Source organism: Engystomops pustulosus, chromosome 3 (genome assembly GCF_040894005.1).
Source record: "Engystomops pustulosus chromosome 3, aEngPut4.maternal, whole genome shotgun sequence".
Lineage (NCBI taxonomy): Eukaryota > Metazoa > Chordata > Amphibia > Anura > Leptodactylidae > Engystomops > Engystomops pustulosus.
The window spans coordinates 113,013,421-113,034,756 of record NC_092413.1 but is presented as its reverse complement, the minus strand read 5'-3'; positions in this window follow the sequence as shown (position 1 = coordinate 113,034,756).

Genomic DNA, 21,336 nt, shown 5'->3' with positions numbered 1-21,336 from the left:
GAAATAGATGTTATGCTTGGACTCAAGGGATTCATGAATTAATCTTATCCATGGTTTGAAGATGTTTCTTTCACTGTGGAACATACCATACATGTTTCAATATGCCACTATGAGCATACAGTAGATTTAGAAATAAAAAAAGGAAATATACTAATGATCATTACTATTCATTATTGTTAAATCTAGTCTAAAGTAAGTTATCCATTTTATTTCTTGCATAAATTAAGAAAAAGGGGAAAATCCCTCTGTGATATTGATTTCAAAGAATGAATAAGGAACTGCTAAAAAACTGCTGAGAAATGGTTCATTCACAATTTTGTACTTATATCAAGTGTGATAGTATATTACCAATACATGACGATCCTATGCTTGGAGGGAATTCACACATACATAGCGTAGCACGTTCTTGTCATCCAGAAATTATTTATCAAAATAGACTCACAAAAATAAAGATAAAATGCACGTATCGAGTCTTAATGAGGACTTGAGTATATTTTAATAAATAATTTCTGGATGACAAGAACGTACTTCGTTATGTATGTGTGAATTCCCTTTATCTAATAATCTGTTGTGAACACTAGTGAAGTTGGAGGTAGACAAGAAATAGCGTTCTGTGTCTCAATGGTGGCGTATTCTTGAGGAAGATCCTTTGGTTGTGCAAAGACATCAAACAAGGTGGATTATTATATGAAGGTTTCTGAATTACATCTGCAAAAAGAGACAGCACACAGAATCAGGACCTCCAGTCAAACAAACCCAAGAACAGTATACATTTAGTTTCATTCATTATTCATTAAACTAAAAAAAAAACTAGCTCTGTCTTAAAAATTAAGTACCAAGTGTGACCACTTCTTTGAAAGCAGAAGTTTTGGTAGTAGAGCATACAGGTGTTAACACAATGCCAAGAAGATATTAACAATGATCTTCTATAACCATTTCTGTCTATCAATAAGGTAAGATAATAAGTACATTTCTAAATAATTTTAAATCTTCTTTACTGTGAGAAAGATTATTAAAAAGTGACAAACAATGAAGACAGTTGAAAGTCCACCCAGTGATGGTTATCCAAGCGGATTCACACAAAGGTGAGTGTGATGAAATGGGCTGAGCCCTCTTCATACAGCCAGTGGCTCATTGTAATGAATCATGTCCAAAAATGCCATATACTGCAATACAGTTATATTGCAGTATATGGTAGGATCGATCGGACCATCTAGGGTTAATGTAACCTAGATGGTCTAAGAAATAGTAAAAAAAAAAGAAAAAAAAGTTTAAAAATGTAAAAAAATTATAAAATATTAAAAGTTCAAATCACCCCCCTTTCCTTAGAACTGATATAAAATGTAATAAATAGTAAAAAAAACTGTTATGTCCGGCGGTGACCTCTGAGATGGGAAATGGCGCCCAAATGTCCAAAACGCAACTTTTACACCATTTTAACATGACATAAAAAATGATCAAAATGTCGCACAGTCCTCAAAATGGTAGCAATGAAAAGGTCGGCTCCTTTCGCAAAAAAATGACACATTACACAGCTCCGTGCACCAAAGTATGAAAAAGTTATTAGCGTCAGAAGATGAAAAAAAAAATTTTTTTGCCCTTTTTGAAAATGTATTAAAACACAATAAAACCTGTATAAATTTGGTATCACTGCAATCATACCGAACCAAATAATAAAGCAGAGGTGTTATTTGGAGCGAGGAGTGAAAGTCGTAAAAACTGAGCTCACAAGAACGTGACGCACGTGCGTTTTTTTTTCAATTTTTCCACATTTGGAATTTTTTTCCGGCTTCCCACTACATGGCAGGGAAAAATAAATAACATCACTGGAAAGTAAAAATGAAAAAGTTAGGGATTTTTGAAGATGGAGAGCGAGAAATGAGTGAAAAAATACCCTGCGTCCTTAAGGGGTTAAAAGGACTGAGATATATAGATAGATGTATACACAGTTTTCAGATTACATTTCTATATACTCGTTTCACTGCACTTTAAAATACTGAACTGTATGTTCTGTACAGATAATGTAATTGACAAAAGAGGGAACAAAAGTTATTTTCGACATGCAGGATTTCTTTCTTTTTTTAAGGTAAAAGACTATTTCATCATGCATGTTGAAATCCAACATGTCTTTTTAGGTTTTATAACAGTTAAATAATGCAATACTAGAGTTTATGTCTTGTACAAAATGTAATAAACAGTTTCAAAATAGCAAATACATTTTACAATTCTGCTGAGAAATAATATCTGCTGCAATAGATTTGACGGTAATGTTTTGAACCTAGCGTACCTAACTTGTAACAAACTTTGAAAAAAATCAGTTTTTTTGGAGTAACGCTGTTTTTTTTCATTATGTGACTTGCATTCTTAATTTCCTAGCAGTTTCCCCATCAGCAGGCTCTGTAATTTGCAGTCCTCTCTGAGCTGGTGGGTGGAGACATAGCTGCTGGGACACACGGCTTCCCCTACACTCAACATACAGCTTATATGTTATCTGACACCTCGGGGTTCTCAGAGAGGGTGTATTCCCAGATAATATTTCTATCTGGCCATTTATCAACTAACTAATCATACTCCCTCAGTGGAGAAATATATACTTTTCATTGATTTGATATATTTCAGAGTCTTGAGAGGACAGTAACTATTTAGTTAAGTTGTATCTCATGAAGACAGCCCCACATTATGAACATACTTGACATTTGGATATCGTAACAGGATAACTCTACCAAAAAAGTGTTTCTCATAAAAAATTCAAATTGCAAATCTGTTGTTTTCAAAGATTGTATAATGTTAAATCTTGCAATTACAGAAAGCCACTTACAGTATACATCCATATTGCAGAATGTTGGTATAACGCCACCATTCAGTTATTTTTTTAGAACTATTAGTTTTGTTTAAAAGGTCATTTTAGGTAAGCCAAGAGCACTCACCCACAGTGCAGCGAGCCTCAGGCAGAGGATTAGGACTCAGTAGTAGAAACAAAAACGGGAAACCGGGTGGCTAGCTACTGCCTTAAGAATTTGATTTTATATGCTATAAATCTACAGTAAAAGTATAAAGTATAAAGTAGGAGGATTTTCACCAAATAGACCATTGTTATAATGTTGAAACAAGGTTAGATGAGGTGCTACACGTTGAATCCAAGTAAGAGAAAGCATACTGCTTTCCTGTTTCCTGATTGAGGGTGCATACCGCCATGTGCTGGAGAGGAGGAGGAAGTGACCCCTCCTCCCTCCATAGAAAACAGCGGCGCATGGCCGCACACTCGCCGAAAAATAGAGCATGCTCTATCTTTTTGCAGTGTGCGGCCCGGATCGGTGACACACATGTGTGGCACCGTATCCCAGCCGTGCCACTATTGCCATCTATGGGGACATACATCTGCCGCAAATTTGCGACTGCATGTATGTCCCCGTAGACTGCCATGTGAATGAACCCTAACTGCAATAATAAGTGCCAGTATTGATCACAGCAGATAACTGTATTTGTCTTCTGTTACAAAGGGGGACATGTATATTTATTTCTGCTAGTTAACTTTTCACTGCAACTTTTGCTGTTGTTTTTCAAGTATGCCTTGGTCTGCACCTGGGCCTCATGTATCTTTATTTTCACTTATGTATCTCTTTTCTTGCTTATTTTTTAGATGCAAATCTGCACCTGGAAGGATTTTTTTTCATAAACCCTGTTTTAACAAGTAAATTGAAATTATTTCACATGCTTTAAATGTTTAAAATTTTGCATATAAACTTGTTGGGCATTGAAAGTTTTTTAAATTCATACATTTTTGCATTTACATTTTATTCAAATTTATTGGATACTTCTAAGGGTGAGGTCACACGTGGCATTAACTCATGCATTTTCAACTGCATCACAACAGAAGAGCAGATTTGCCTCATTACATTGTTGTTAACTTGGCATTTACCGAATGCATGTGTTAATGCAATTTTAACACACATTTTAACAGACATGTTTGTTAATGCTATGTTAGCATGTATGTTGCCAGTAATTGACAGCCGTTGTGATTATAAACACCACGTGTTACCACAGCCTCATATGTCGTCATCTCCCTGGGGTGCGACTACAGTGCTTAATAATGCAAGACACAGCCTCAAATCCATAATTAACAGTAGGGTCCACTCCTGTACATAACCCCCTCCAATAGCTTGTGTCCATGTGATTTGAGACATTTGCAACAAAAAAGCCAGAACTTTTGCCTGCTAGGATAGGCAAAACTAAACATGTATTACAAGAAAAAAGACATGATCATACATAAGACCTGCCAAATGTCTCAATTATACACCAAAGATTCATGTCCCCCAAAGTCTCAAAATGGCTTTGTAAGAAAAATACATATCTTTAAAACTGATTTTATATTTCACTTATACTATTTAAACATTTATGATAAGATTGAAGGTCTGCAATTATCAATTCTATATGAGATCAGATATACAGTGGAAATCTTATTACTATCATACATAGTCATTAACAAAGAATCCAGTAATGTACTCACTAAAGTTTGATTTTGAAATCAGATAAATAACATGATAATATAGCATAGTTATATAACAACATAATAGTTTTATCTATTGCAGGTGCCAACCTATAGAGCTGACCATTGCACCTCAAGCATATGGCTTCAGAATGCTTTTCATATTTTTGTAATTTTTTTTACTACCGTACTATAGTTTCAAAATGTATAATGTGTTTGTTTTCCTTCTGAACAAAAGCTATTGTCAACATCTGCAAACAGTTTGTAAGTTTTCTCCTTGTTTGTGTGGGTTTCCTCCGGGTCCTCTGGTCTCCTCCCACACTCAAAAACATACTGTTAGGTTGTTGAGATTGTGAGCCCCATTGGGGACAGGGACTGATTTGGTAAGCTCTGTGTAGCACTGCGTAATCTGTGTACTCTATATAAATAAAGGAATTATTATTATTGTTTTACTATATATCAGCAGGTCTTATAACTGCAACTCCTACACATTGTAACTCCCCTATGTGAGTTAGTACACCCAGGTCCCTGTTACATTGCGTGGATAACCATCTATCTCATCTAAATATTGTTCATGCAGTGCTAAGAGAAAGCAACCACTGAAATGGAAATAACAGTTTTTGTAGTGCAAAAAGACATTGGTCCCAGGTGCTTTGCCTAGAGGTTAAGAAGCAGCGGCTTTAACCAATTTATTCATTCAATACATGATATATGAAACAGGGTTCTGCCTGATCTAAACAATAGTACAGACACAGTATCATTAGTTTCACAAAGAGGCTGGATGAAGCACAAAACCTGTCTCAGTGTGCTGTCAGTGAGTCCTGTTCCTTCCCTTGTATCGTTTCACTTATGTTAGTACCGCAGTACCGTATATACTCCAGTATAAGCCGACCAAAGAATAAGCTAAGGCCCCTAATTTTACCACAAAAACCTGGTAAAACCTATATATTTTTTACTTGAGTATAAGTCGAGTTTGGGCTTTCAGCATATTTTTTTGTGCTGAAAAACTAGGCTTATACTCGAGTATATATGGTATATGTTTTTTATGAAAAGAAATCATTGAGGATCTTGGAGATTTATTCATAGGTGTCACTCATGATATGATTTTAAAACATGTTTAGTCAGTACAATAAATTGCTGTTTAGAATAGTATAAAATAAATAACTTCACTTTATGCAATGGTTTTATGGCACTTACAGGGTATTTCAGACAAAAATCAAGTGCAAATTTTATGGCAAACCACATGACATACTGGCATATTTGTAGGCTTTGAAGTGAAGATGAAGCATCTAGAAAAAACACACACAAACACAAAGAGAACAAACAAACATCAATACAAATTGAAGCTTGGCTTAGAATGATCCCATGACTTCAATAGTGTAGAAGTAAAGTACAATACAAACAATACACACATTTCTAGTTGACTAGTTTCTGGTTTCTATCTCAAACTCGAAAAGGCAAAACCGGTACTTGAGGAAAAAAAGGTTCAATTATTGAAGGCCCTCACTTACAATGCAAACAGATAATGCCTCTTGTATTGAGAACAGATAATCAATACTGACTATGAACTTTCCTTAGTAACGTACCTGCTCCAGGTGTGGTATTCATTCCTACTACTAAACATAGTAGAAACCAACACTGGCACTACATGGCAGCAGAGCAAATTTAAAGGAAATCTACCATTTGTTTTCATGCTTGTGAACCAAGCATACCTTGAGAATACTGTAGCTACACTGATGCAGAAACATATCTTGTATAATCCCTGAGTTGAGTGGTTTTGCTGAAAAACCAATTATAAAACTCAGGACCTTGGGAAAGCTGGGTGCCTACATAAACACATTACACACGGAGCTTACTGAACTATTCAGACAGGACTAATCAACCTGAGCTGGATCACTCATACACAGTAGCTGGGGGATGGTGCAGCAGTTGATTACTTCTGCCTGTCAGGCACAACACAGTGATTACATCATTCTCAGAAGCAGTGCATAACTCATGTAAGAGGAGAAGTGCTGGAGCCAGCCACAGAAGTGGCAGAGCTTCATTGTTATAATTTTATAATTGTTTTTCAGCAAAACCACTCAGATCAGGGATTAAACAAGATAAGCTTTACATCAGTATAACTACAGTATTCTCAAGGTATGTTTGCTTCATAATGCATCAAATTAAATGGTAGATTTCCTTTAATAACTTACAGGCCACTCATGTTATATGTTTGATGCATGTACTACGTGCTTCTTATATGATACTGATAACATTGTTTTGGACAAACAGTCAGCTACAGATTGCTCATTTCCAAAATAGCTTTCACTATTTTCTTAGAACTGGTATCAGAATGAAATTGATCATTTCAGGAAACTGAGTCATATCACTTATTTGCACATTGACAGGGTGTTATTGCAAATTTCCATTTTAAGAAAGCACTTAATATTTGAAATAGCTGTATGGTGGGGCTATATGGGCACCAGAAAGTGCACCCTCTTTGAATTGTATGCTTTCAAGATGTTTCAAGAAAAACATGTTAAAGAAAGTATTAAAATGTGTCTTTTGTATTTAAAAACAAGACCAAAATGTAAGGTATAGAGAATATTATGTATATCATTACTGCTTCCTTAGTGTAAGTTGCAGCCAAGCAATCAGTCTAGCATGCTACTTCTCTTAGATTTCAATTGCTAAAACTAGCCTACAATGTAATGAGAGCAATTACTGTACAACTTCTAAGTGTCAGATAATTGGTGTGCTGTGAGGGCACTGTCACAAGGGTACTGGCACAGTTTGTAGGGAAGACACAGGACACAGGAGTGTCTGGAAACGCTGGAAACACAGGAGCGTCTGGGAACGCTGGAGACGCTGGAGATCTCAAGCCAGGCCAGGAACAGCTTAGGGAAGCTTTGTATGGAAAACACAGAAGTTCCTTTAGGCAAAGAAGATAGGGCTTTCACTTACAGAAAACAATGCTAAAGATCCGGCGAGGCAGGAAGGGAGGTGCTGGATTATAAGGATGAGTCGGATTAGACAGCGCCAATTAGGAGGTCGCTGGCCCTTTAAGGCTAGGAGAGCCGATGCACACCCTAGTGAGTGGGGAAGCGTGCAGCCTAGTCGGACAGCAGGCGTGTGGCCTGGTCGGGAAGCAGGTGCATTGGAGAGGTGAGTCCAAGGTTCGCGGGTGCGGCCCTGACAGTACCCCCTCCTTTAGGGTGCCTCTTCCATTCTTCTTCTGTCTCTTCATCCACTTCCTCCACTTCTTCTTGGTGAAGGGACACCTGCGGAGGAGAGTAGGAACTGTCATACTAGGATACACTGTAAGGACACCAGCGGAAGTCACTCCCAAGACATCAAGGTGTTGGCGTCTCCTAGACAAGGATGAAAAACAGGACAAACCCCGACGAGGTGCTTGGAACTGGTTGGAGATAGGCCAATTTAATCCTGGGGACATCTGGAACGAACTTGCAATGACTCCCCTGCAAGTAGTATGGCCAGCGGCTGGAGTGGCTCTTGGCAAGCCGGAGACTGGAGTGGCTTCTGGAAAGCCGGGGACTGGACTGGAGTGGCTTCTGGAAAGCCGGAGTCTAGAGTGGCTTCTGGAAAGCCGGAGACTGGAGTGGCTTCTGGAAAGCCGGAGACTAGAGTGGCTTCTGGAAAGCCGGAGACTAGAGTGGCTTCTGGAAAGCCGGAGGCTGGAGTTGCTTCTGGAAAGCCGGAGGCTGGAGTTGCTTCTGGAAAGCCAGAGACTGGAGTGACTTCTGGAAAGCCTGTGTCACGATACTGGTGATATATTGCTGGAAACCAATAGCAGGGACTAGACACAACACTGGAAGCACCAAGGGTGGACACAGGAGGTGCAGCATGCAGGCTGGGAACAGTAGTTCTACAACAAGCAGGTAAGCAGGACAGGCAGAAGCCAGGTGAGCAGTCTGGGAGCAGTAGTTCAGCAAGGTAAATTGCAGAAGGAAGGAATGATCCGGAGAAGGAGTTCCAAGAAAGAGGACTGTCCAAGAAGGAGCTAAACACAATACCCAAGCAATGTCTACTGATCAGGACAGGAAATATATATTAAACAGGAAGTAAGATGGCACCCGGTTGAGACAACATCCACCATCTTAACTGAGGGCAAACTTAAGAGCAGGGCAAACTAGATGGGAAATAGCAGAGCTATGCCTGACAGCCTGAGGAGAACTTGGAAGCAGTGTAAGCACGGCAGCCGGCTGGAGTGGTTCTTGGGAAACCGGAGTAGAGCTTGGAAGCTGTGGAAGAATGGCAGCTGGCCTTTGGAACACTGGAGCCAAGCGAGGCAGACGTGGAGGACGGACTTGAAACTGCTGGGAGTCCAACAGCTGCGGAGGCGAGATGGCAGGCTGGAGGGGCTTTAGGGAAAGCAGAGCCTGCAGTATCTGGGAGTCAAGCAGCTGTTGAAGCAAGGAGACAACTCTGTCCAGTTGTTGTTCTCCCTGGAAGGCAATAAGTTGAGTCCGCTGGGCAACCATGCTGTAAAAATCAACCAGAAGCTGATGAGAATTCTTGGCAGAGTCCCTGATCCTGGCAGGGTCGATGACCAGATCTTACTGTCACAAGAGTACTGGCACAGTTCATAGGGAGGAGTCTGTGGAGCAAGCAGGCCACAGTCCGAGCTGGGGGTAACCGTGGGAGTACGACTTGGAAGCAGGAGCTGGCACACAACACAGGCAGACAGGAATGGACTGGCCCACAGTGGAGAGCTGGTGGCTTGGAAGCGTCAGGAACGCTGAATGCACACAGAAGCATCTGGGAATGCTGGAGACACAAGAGTGTCTGGAAACACTGGAAAATAAAAATGTGGAATCCAGTCACACTGATTTTGATTTAAAGTGAATAATATTTTTATTCAGCAAAGAAATATAATATGGGTATATGTTTATTAAGTTCATTCTAACAGTATCATGTTTTGCCCTTTCTCTTTAAAATATACAGTATTTTTTGGGCTATAAAAGGTATGCAACTAGCAGACAGACCGCCATTTACAATATAAAAATGGGAAAAACTATTTAATTCCAAAGAAAAACTCCTTGGGCAATACATCACTAACTTAAAGTTTAACTCCAAAGTTATACAGATTTTACTTAATTGGCATGTCTGATCCACACTCTCAAAATAAACAGAATGATGCCCATATTGTGCTGCTTGCCAATTCCTTTCCAAAGTTATAGCATTTTCTGTTCTGAAAGCGTTGATCTTTCTTACCAATGGAGAAGAGGGTGGAGATTAACCTCTGCCCAACATTCCGATGACACTTTGGGGCAGATTTACTTACCCGGTGCTGTCACGATCCCGCGATGCGCTGTCCGAGTTCGCGATCCCGTGGTGCGCGCCTGAGTTCCTGCATCCGTCGCTTCCGTGCCGACGTCCGCCAGAGTTCACCTTCTTCTCCTGGTGCTTGTAAGTGTGTGTCTTGCAACACAATTCAAAATGTTAAATCTTGCGCGTTGTCTGAATCCGTCGGGTTGTCCGACGGCCCGCCCCCCAATTTCTGTCGCATGCAAGTTGGCGCCAAATTCGGCACAAAACGGAAATCATCGGGAAACCCGACGAAAATGCCCTACATGGACCCTTAGTAAATTAGCCCCTTTGTGTTCTCTTATTAAGCAATTTAGCAAAAAACCCAGTGATATTTCTACAAGTAAATCCCGTGAGCCCTGCATAATATGCATACAGGATGTATATAGTTACTAGCCTGGCAGCTTTCATCACATGTAGGAAACATGGAACATGCCATAAGTAGTAGAAACCAGAATTAAAACAGTTACACAAAGTAAATAGTGTGTGCAGTGTAAAGAGAGAGAGAGACAGAGACAGAGAAAGTTCTGTAGAATTACAGACTGGGATGGAGATCTTGTACCTCACTATTCTGTGTAGTAGACATCTATATAGACAGCAGTGAACACATTCAGCTTTCTATACACACAGAAAGCACAGTGACCTCACATTCCTTCCTGTGAGCAGGGAGTAGAAGCCCCTCTCCTCTTTCACTATGTATCTTTTTACAAATGTATATTTCATAACGGTAACCAGAAAATGCAGAAGTCCCAGCTAGTGTAGAGCCTGGCTAAACTGAGGAGGATAGCAAAGAAACTGCTGGTAATAGTTAACAAAGATAATATGCAAAGTTGTGCTACATCCCAAGAGTAGAGATGAGCAGGATGGTGATCTGTGGTTCGGGTACATCCCATGAAACCTAGACATATTGCCGGATTGGCGGCCAGGCAGCCAATATGGCAAATTGACGCTCCTACCTATTAGCCAGGGCTGTGATTAGGCAGGGGGGGGGCTAAAGTTCAGATCCGATCTACTCTCTATCCAAGGGCTATTGGATTTTTTATATACCAAGGTAGGAAATCTTTACTTTACATTTAACATTTTAACCATTGAAATTAATGGCTTATTACATGTTTAAAAGTCAAGGTAAGGTCTAATACATCAGTGATTTCACATGTATACATAACTTTGTTTGGTAGACTTTACTACTTGCCACAAGAGGGACTTTCTAATTGTGTAGGAGCAATAAGCAGAGCGGCATTAAGAAGGAGCATCAGTAATTTTGGGTGTGACAAGGATGCATCATCATTGGGGCAGATTTACTTACCCAGTCCATTCGCGATTCAGCGGTGGATTCGGGTCCGGCTGGGATTCATTAAGGCAGTTCCTCCGACGTCCACCAGGTGGCGCTGCTGCGCTAAAAAGCATTGGAACGCGCTCAAGTTCACCGGCCTATTCCTAGTGAAGGTAAGTGCAAGCTCCGCGACACTTTTTTTTGTTTTAAAAAGGGGGCTTTTTCCAAAATCCGTCGGGTTTTCGTTCGGCCACGCCCCCCCGATTTCCGTCGCGTGCATGCCAGCGCCGATGCGCCACAATCCGAACGCGTGCGCCAAAATCCCGGGGCAATTCAGGGGAAATCGGCGCAAATCGGAAATATTCGGGTAACACGTAGGGAAAACGCAAATGACCCCCATTGTGTCTGGACATTGGACTGTGCAATGGAAAGGACACTAAAAATGTTTTAAGGCACCTACTCTGGGTATGGTGACATAATATACGTCAGATATGCCTTGGAAATGATATCAACAAAGATTAGTCTGCAAATAAAAAGTGCACATGTTTAGTAAAATGGATGGTGGGTTCTTAGGATGATTTCCCATGATGGGTCCAAGTAACTCAGGTATAACACTGTAATTTAGTCCAGCATATGCACTATGGCTCACATTTATAAAAGCTATTGCACCAGTTTTCTGTCTGACTTTGCACGTTCTTTTCACTGCAAACTGCTTGCATATGTATTTATAAAGTGTCTGCAACACATTTGTGTTGCAGCTGCACTATGCTCTATACGACACACAATTCTACACTGAAAGCGGCATTCTTATGCACAGTTGAACCTCTGCACACTACACTGGCAAAATATACCTAGTTTGCATTGTTTTTGATAAACGTGGACCTATGTCGTTTTTAAATGTACTTTTTTATAAAGAAAAAAAAAACAAATGAATTGGAGAGGAAAGAAGATAGATAATAATACTTTAGCAAGCCCTTTCCCCCCTCTTATGTACCTACTACCAATATGCTTAACTTGTGGGCTGGAGGGTAGGTCACTGGTTGTGCCACCCTATGTGTAAAAATGGGACGTCAGAAAGGCGCTGGTCCTCAGGGGTAAAAGGTTTCCTTTTATTCAGAGATATTTTTTTGGACAACGCGTTTCGCACTCCAACGAGTGCTTCCTAAGGTCTAATACAATTCACAAATAAATTCATTTTAATATTGATGATAAGTTTAAAAAGAGAATAGGATGCTAATGATCGGTATACCAACAGGAATAAAACATAGGCTTTAAAAAGTTCATATAAGTTAGAAAATGATACATTCGGGGAAAGTACAATAAATAAACAGATACTTTTATGGCCTCCTCTGAGGTGATTGGTGATCACGTTGGAAGTGGAGGAGACAGATAATACATAAAAATGATAATATATATATATAAAATAGGTAATATATAAAAAAACTATATATATACAGGCGGTCCCCTACTTAAGAACACTCGACTTACATACGACCCATAGTTACAAACGGACCTCTGGATATTGGTAATTGATTGTACTTTAGTCCTAAGCTACAATAAACAGCTATAACAGTTATCACAGGTGTCTGTAATGAAGCTTTAGTGTTAATATTGATTCTTATGACAACCCAACATTTTTAAAATCCAATTGTCACTGAGACCAAAAAAGTTCTGGCTGGGATTACAATGATAAAATATACAGCTCTGACTTACATACAAACTCAACTTAAGAACAAACCTACAGACCCTATCTTCTACGTAACCCGGGGACTGCCTGTATATAATAGGTAATATATAGAAAGAAAAAAAATATATATATAGATGAATAAACCTATAGGCTGAAAACAACATTTAAAGGACACCTGTCATCAGGTCTGTGTCACTTGTCCTGTCACCTATACCTGTTGGAGCAGCTCACAAGGATCCCATCCCAGCCTTTATCTAGTTATTGCATACAGTAAATCATTTTAAAATCATCTATTCTTTATCATATAAATGAGGCTGGTCACATGGTCAGAGGCAGTGATGTCACCCCTGTTACCCCTCCCATCTCCTCCCCCTGCTCATGTCTGTGTGTAATGTATAGTAAAGCATGGCTAGTGTGTGTATGTCATCTGCTGACATGCTGCATTCTCCTAATACACATGTGACATCAGCTACACATGAATCTGACATGTTCTGCTGTAATATGGCTGCAGCCTGGAGCTGCTGTATCTCTCCTAAACACACACACACATGCACACACAGGCTGCAGGGGGTGTGGCCACCAGCACCAGGAAGCACATCATTATACAGCCTCACATCATTATACAGGCTGTCAGTCAAGCACTGGGGGTGTGGCTGTGCCTCCCACTCATGAATAGAGTGGACAGCTTGAATATGCTAATGCTTCATTGGACATTTCACTGGTCATTTGCATACAGCTTTAGGACCTCATTGCTTAGGCTTACAGGCATGTAGAGGGACAATGAAGGGATAGAGGCAATGCTCTCTAATGGCAGTTTATGAAAATATATTTAGTTTAGGGGGGTTATTTTGCATGACGGGTTCTCTTTAAGTTAATGACCAAATAGATAAATAAATAAATAAATCAATATCTGTGCTTTAAAATCATAGAATATTAAATAGTACAACATAATAATAAATATAATGACCTGTGACTGCTGTGTCTAAATAAAGAGAGAGAGAGAGAAAAAAAAGGAATTGCGTCAAAAAAAGAGAAAAAAAAATTTAAAAAAAAATTGGAATTGGAGGGTGACACTGCTGTGTCTAAATAAAGGGGGGGGGGAATTGAAATTGGATGGTGATGCTGCTGTGTCTAAATAAAGAGAAAAAAAAGTGAATTGGAGGGTGATACTGCTGTGTCTAAATAAAGAGAAAAAGAAATTAAATAAAATAAATAAATAAATACATTTTTGGAGAGGGGGAAGGGGAAAGGTCTGATTAGATGAAGAATTATTATCTGGGGCTGTGGGAGAAATAGAATGGGATGAATTCAATGAATGGTAGTCTCAGTAACTTCATTTAGACCTGTGGGGCTTAAAGTGTTAAGTTTGAAAATCCAAATGACCTCTCTCTTGCAGAGTGTCTCATATCTGTTGTGGACGTCTTCCATAATATGGTCGATAGGCATGATTGTTAACAAGTTCTCGTTCTTGGCATGTCTCATGAGGTAATGTTTAGATAGCCCATGTTGGAAACCCTTCTTTATGTTGGCCATTGATCCTTCTGTTCAGGGCCTGTGTCGTTCTCCCAACATATTGGAGTCCACATGGGCATTCCAAAAGGTATATGACGTATTTGGTCTGACACGTCATATGGTGTTTAACCTGAAAGCATTCAGAGGTGGTGTTAGACCGGAAGGTATTGGAATTGTGTTTAATGTTGTGGCAACACAGGCATAAAGGTTGGGCACATCTGTTGACTACTGGTCCATGTTGTTTAATCTGGCTTGGGCCTAAAATACTTGAGAGTGGCCGCTTTCCTAAAGGTGACCTTAGGGTATTTGGGGATGATCTCCTTTAGTATTTTTTTTTTCTCTTTATTTAGACACAGCAGTATCACCCTCCAGTTCCCTTTTTTTCTCTTTATTTAGACACAGCAGCATCACCCTCTAATTCAATTTTTCCCCTTTATTCAGACACAGCAGTATCACCCTCCAATTCCAATTTTTTAAAAAAAAAAAATTTCTCTCTCTTTATTTAGACACAGCAGCATTCCAATTTTTTTTTTCATTTAGACGCTCACACCAATAAATTCCCACCAAAACAGGGGAACCAAGATCATTGCACCACTCCAGCACAGCAAGCCTAGGAGAGTCTCTCCAACCCCCTATACTGCCATCCATCACAACCAGCTACGTAGACTATTGGCCCTAACCTAAACATGGCTCCAGGGCCCCTCATATGCATACTCTCTGTCACAGGACATTATATTTATTATTATGTTGTACTATTTAATATTCTATGATTTTAAAGTACAGATATTGGTTTATCTATTTGGTCATTACCTTAAACGTTGTTTTCAGCCTATAGGTTTATTCATCTCTCTCTCTCTATATATATAATATATATATATACATATATATACATATATATATATATATATATATATATATTTAGGTTTTCTTTCTATATATTACCTATTATATATGTATATATTTTTTTTATCATTTTTATGTATTATCTGTCTCCTCCACTTCCAATGTGATCACCAATCACCTCAGAGGAGGCCATAAGAGTATCTGTTAATTTACTGTATATACTCGAGTATAAGCCGACCCGAGTATAAGCCGAGACCCCTAATTTTACCACCAAAACTGGGAAAAACTACAGACTCGAGTATAAGCCGAGGGTGGGAAATGCATTGGTCAAACCCCCCCCAGTAGTATAGAGCCTGCCAGCCCCCAGTAGTATACGGCCTGCAAGCCCCCATGTAGTATACAGCAGCCCCTAGTAGTATACAGCCTGCCAGCCCCCAGTAGTATACAGCCTGCCAGCTCCCATGTAGTATACACCAGCCTCTAGTAGTATACAGACAGCCAGCCTCCATGTAGTATACAGCAGCCCCTGTAGTATACAGCCTGCCAGCCCCCAGTAGTATACAGCCTGCCAGCCCCCATGTAGTATACAGCAAGACTCTAGTAGTATACAGCCAGCCTGCCCCCACAGCCCTTAAAAAAATAAACTTATATACTCATCCTCCGATGTCAGCGTGTTCCGTCTTCTTTCTTCTCCGTGGCTCCTCTTCTTTCTTCTTGCTTCTGTCATGGACGTGGCCATGTTTTCATTGTATGCTATGACGTCAGCAGCGTCCATGAAAGAAGAAAGAAGAGGAGCCACTGAGAATAAAGAAGACGGAACACGCTGACATCGGGGAAATAGCTAAGCCGCACTGACATCGGGGAGCCGCGCTGACATCGGAGGGTGAGTATATAAGTTTATTTTTTTAAGTGGGTAATTTTTTTTTTAATAGACTCGTGTATAAGCTGAGGGGATGTTTTTCAGCACATTTTTTGTGCTGAAAAACTCGGCTTATACTCAAGTATATATGTATTTTCCCCGAATGTATCATTTTTTTCTAACTTATATGAACTTTTGAGAAGCCTATGTTTTATTCCTGTTGGTATACCGATTATCTACATTGTATTCTCTTTTTCAACTTATCATCAATATTAAAATTTATTTATTTGTGTATTGTATTAGGCCTGAGGAAGCACTCGTTGGAGTGCGAAACGCGTTGTCCAAAATATCTCTGAATAAAAGGAAACCTTTTACCCCTGAGGACCAGCGCCTTTCTGACGTCCCATTTTTACACATAGGGTGGCACAACCAGTGACCTACTCTCCAGCCCATTTGCTCTACGCCCTTGTTACTCAATCTTGGGGCAAGGGTGGGGACGCGGCAGCGGTTACTCATCACATATGCCTGACCCAACGTTGTGCCTGTCTCTAGCCCAACCAGCAAAGGTGAGTACCCAATCTCACCCAGGAGCACCTCTTACTCTCTGTCCCCCTCCCTTTTTCTCTGCATATCCACAGTGAATATGCTTAACTTGTTAGCCCCCTGCAACGTTTAAATGCCTCCAGATGGTTTCCACCCCATGTTCGGCACCACCTCAGCATTCTTGGGGGTGGGGGTGGTCGTTGCTATGGATTCCCCAGGATCTGAGCTAAGGGCTGGCTATAGTAAATGCCTGTCCTATCCTATTACAGGCATAGGCTGCATGGGTTTACTGCATGTTAGAGGTTGACTGCATAAGTCAACTCTAATAGCCTGCAATAAATTTTTAGAAATAAGAAAAAATATAAAAATGTATTATTGCGGTATTGGTATTGACCTACAGAATAAAGATATCATAGAAAACCAAGGAAAATGTCAAAAATCTATTCTAGAATTTATGTTTTTTCTCTTTTCCCCCTTCAAAACAAGTTAATAGATATTTATCAAAGGGCATAGTCCCTCCCAAATGGTATCGCTGAGAAATGCATCTCATCCCACAAAAAATTAGCCCTCACACGGCAACAATAAAAAACATATTTTATATATCACGTCAATGAACCAAATAAAAACCACTTAAGCCTGTAGAGTAAAAATTAGCTTCTGCATGGCCCTCCTTCCCTGCTGCACCTTGGTGTGCACCCAAAATTAGAGCATTCTTAATTTAATTTTGTTTTAATTATCATTAAGATCCCAAAGAGTTAAAAATCTTCCTAAAAACTTTTTTTAATTGTTTGAAAGGTGCAGATTTGAAAATGATGTGGTTCATAGGGGTTTCTAATATTTTTTCAAAGCTCATTAAAAACAAAAAAGATCCCCCAAAAAATCTATTGAAATCTCCTTTAAACTAAAACTTTAGCAAAGATTTATACGATTTTAAGGAATAGTATTGATCAAAAGATAGATCACATCACTCAAGTAAAATGGTCCAATCAGGTGGGCCTGATCACGGAGGATCAATGGGGTGTCATATATAAGAATTTATTTAAAAGTTCTATTAATTTAAATCACAGATGTACACAATTGAATATTTTATATAGGATTTATTTTTCACCTTATTTACTTTTTAAAATGGGGATTAAAGTGAACTACAATTGTTGGAGATGCAATAGAGTAGGTGCAGGACATCCTCCATGTTTTATGGGAATGCCCAAAAATTTAAAGATATTGGTGTCTAATATATGAAATAGTTGAAGCTTTGGTTCAATGCAGCTTGCCACGCACGGCCACTAAGGTCGGATCTGTTGCTGAAACTTATGTTCCTGGCAAGATTGGTGTTAATTAAGCATTGGAAAGATAGGATACGCCCAGACGTAAAAAACTGGAAAAATATGGTGAAGGCTGTTAAATCTTACGAATGAGATCCGGTATAGAAGGGGTAATAGACTAAAGGTCATCTGGGATTTGTGGAAATAATCAGAGAGGGTGACTTGCCTGACGACTGTACTGATATTGCCTCAATTATTTATTTTTCTCCATCTCCAGACCGGGAAAGTGTGTGTGTGGGGGGGGGGCAGGGGAGGGGAGATCTAAAAATCTAAAAGGTTTTTTATACCGCTTACAGCCAATTCTGTTGCACCTGTATTGGTATGAATCGCTAGATAATCAAGATATATTGGCTGTAGTGATGAAGGTTGCTCTGTAAATTTTAAATGATGTATGTCTTTTTTTTTGTTTTTGTTTGCCATTTGTCAACAAAGCCTTTGAAAAAAAAAAAAAAAAAAAAGAAATCTCCTTTAAAAACTCCTTTCAAAAATTATGGAAACATTAGGCAGACGTATGGGATGTTTTAGTTAGTAACTAATTTGGGTGGTAAAACTAACTGTCTGAAAAGGAGATAATTTACATGTTGAAAGGTTCTAAAATTTTAAATTTTTTTACAAATAAACGCAAAACATAACTAAGAGCTGAGCCTTACGATAAAAAATTGCTGTGTCCTTATGGAGTTAAAACACAGTATGCATCTCACAATTCAAATTCAACATCTGAAACTACCCATGCTCTTTGTAGGGAAATGATGTATTCAAACAATTAACTTTGTGACTAAACTTCTACTATGTGCTTTGGAATAAAAGCCACATATTGTACTATCTTAAGTGTGGTTGTACTAATAAGACATAATAAAAAGCACTTACAAAGGAATCTTCTGTCTGAATCTTCAGCACTCCCTAAATTACATCAGTATGAGGGCGTCCTGGGACAGATTCAACATGTACAGATAAAAGCATGCATGTACAGATAAAAGCAACCACTCCAGTTTTAAATGCTTTAACTTGGAAAGTAAGAAGCAAATATTAAAGGCTCCAAGGCTCACATGTGGTAAAATTTAACAAGCAACAAGAAACTTTTTATTTCACTTCTTGCTGAAGCCACCCCAGTGGATCACCTCGAACACTTTTCATCAGGTGTGCACATGATACAAAATATGTTTTATAACAACTATTACATAGTACCTGTGGCTGATACCAGGATACATATCACATCCATACCATACATACATCAGTTCCAAAATAAATATATATCAAATATCAAATCTCATATTTATATATCATATTTATTAATTCATTTGAGGATAAAAAAAATGGCAGACAGTAAAAAATAGAATTAAAAAGTGTGTGTCCAAATACTGGACTACAAAAATAAATCTAAATGAATTTAAAAGAAATTAGATTTATAATGGCACTGCAGGACAGTAAAATAATAAAATGATACTTGCCTCTCCTGTTGAGACTACATACCAACATTTTGTTGGACAGCAACTGATTCCACAGGTTGAAACAAATTTCACATACGTGGAAAAGTATGAATATTATATAATTCTGTTGAAGTTGCCATACTACAATCATAAAACCCTGTCTACATCAATAATTATTACATTGCAAAAAATGATTGTGATGATGAAATAATTTTCTTTAAGACTAGATCTGCCATCTTAGATTATTTACTATAACGTATCACCCTCATATTGACTTCACCCTTAAAGGCCATAAAGGCTTGCTGCAGTTTAGAAAGGGCAGGTTCACAAGTTAGTTTTTCATCTGGTATTTGCATTGGTTATTGTGAAGGCTGCACAGAAATGAACTATAATGGAAAGATTTTCACTTGTTAAGTGTGTTCAGCCACTGGTTTTATATCATAATAACTGATGAAAACAACTAGTAACAACTAAATCTTTTTAATGGATACATCCAAATATCTTGGTTTGGCCAATTTCTATTTGTCATGACTGTTTTACTGAGCCAGACATCTAGCTTATTCATACACATTGCCAACGCTTAGGGAAGGAAAGGAAGGCCCCTGACACATGTGGCTACATTGGAGCATTACAACCTACAGGGCACACTTTGAACTTTCAAGACCATATGGCAATGAGTGAAATCAGCTGCTATGAAAGTTTTAAAAATGACAGTTTATTTGTGTCTATTTTATTTATAATTTTTGACATGAGTTCAAATTAAAATTAAGCTTGTATGACATAAAGCTCCAATGTATTAATGTTAATGTCTTTCAGATATATAAATAAGCATTGTGTTCACCTATCTGTACATGTTTATGTGCAATCTTGGTCTGCAAACAACAAATCCATAGTCTGCTCACATATTGATGACAGTAGAAAAGTCTACCCTAGGAAGCAGACACTTAGTGATGAAATAATATTTTCAATTCAAAAAGCTGTTTATGAAATAAAAGACCTACACATAAGGCCTACTGCACACAAACATTGTTTCTGGTCGCATGATACATGACAAGGATAGCAAACAATCAAATGTATTTTAATGCGCTCATACACACAGCTAAAAATTCCACAGCCCTGTGTGTGAGCTAACTGTCCGAGCCACCAAACTCAGAGGAGGTCCTATTCCTGCTAACACCCTCAACTCCTGTAACTACCCCACACTTGGATCATCACATGACCTTCAAGACTAAAGCAGGAAATGTCATCAGTCATGATTTCTTTATTTTAATTTTAAAGAGGTATTATTATCTGGACTTTCACATTTAATTCAATTCAACTAACATTTCTTCAATTGCGTGTTATTAAAAAATTTACCGGCTGAGATAATTTCCCACAAATGTAGCCATGTTGTCCCTAAAAACAAGATATGGATATGACCAACCTGCATACGCTATTGAGGAGCTTGACCACCTGGGTTCATCGATCATTGCCACAGGATGGCTAGGGACATGCAGTAACTCCTAGCCATTTCATCAGGAAATACAATTTGTCTATTTGTGCAATAATTCCAGCAGCATTGGTTGTATCCAAGGACAACTATCTAATTTCTAAAGGACAACATGGCTACATTTAGAGGAAATTATAGGGACATTTTTCTAAACAACATCCAATTAAAAAATGTTTGTATATGGCAAATGAATTAAATAACTGTGAATGTCTACATGAGAATACCTCTTTAAGTAATTACTGTGTGGTACATACATGGTTAGAAGTAAAAAAGCCCAGCACAAAGATGTCTTGATTGATACCAATTATAACAAACCTAAAATATTTGTCAATACTTTGGAATTCTAGAGCTATTTGCACATCATTTCATGATGGCATATGTTATAAGTACAGCATGTATTCATTTACATGCAGTTATTAAACTGTATTGAAATGTTCTTTCATTACTCATAATAGCACAGCAGTACCTTAGATTATATAGTTCCACAAGATAAAACTCTCGCTTGCTGCTCCTAATAAGTATAATATCCCCATGTGTTTTATTTTGCTGGCATCATGCTCTGTTACTATTGTGCGTACATACTGT